Source organism: Tachypleus tridentatus, chromosome 11 (assembly GCF_004210375.1).
Source record: "Tachypleus tridentatus isolate NWPU-2018 chromosome 11, ASM421037v1, whole genome shotgun sequence".
NCBI lineage: Eukaryota > Metazoa > Arthropoda > Merostomata > Xiphosura > Limulidae > Tachypleus > Tachypleus tridentatus.
In genome coordinates this window covers 10,107,533-10,108,104 of record NC_134835.1, presented here as the reverse complement: position 1 = coordinate 10,108,104, position 572 = coordinate 10,107,533, and positions in this window count along the sequence as shown.

Genomic DNA, 572 nt, shown 5'->3' with positions numbered 1-572 from the left:
AAATAGAGAATGTTGATGCAGTTTCACCTGAATCTGATGTTAATAGAAACAATAATAGGGATTGTTTTCAACATGAAACGTCCGGTGAACCACAACTTTTCACAGAAGGATAATTTAATGATTTGATGAGAAGTTTGGACCACCTAAAGGATTCTCTCAGATACTTAGTGTCCAAATTTCGAGCCAAGAACTCACTCCTCTCCAGGGACATCATCTTACTGGTACAGAAATCTTGAGAAAGAGTTTTAAACTTTTCATAAGAAGGTTAACAGGTTAACAATATTACTAAATTAATACTAATGCTAGAAGCTGCATTCTATGAAGCGAGTAACTGGTGTTATTCATTGATTATTCAGAAAACGTGTAAAAGGTGTTGTTTTTACACTGGTTACTTATAAGCATCTGTTCCTCATTTCGGTTTATTTGAATGAAATCTACGAAAATCTTCCACTTCTTTTTAATAAGGTCAATAACCTGTTGGATACTTTGTGGAGACTTTGTATGTTGTTGGGTCAACAGTCTTGTTATATAAAGTTTTCTTTTTTGTGTCTGTGAATAGGACAGCAGAGCAC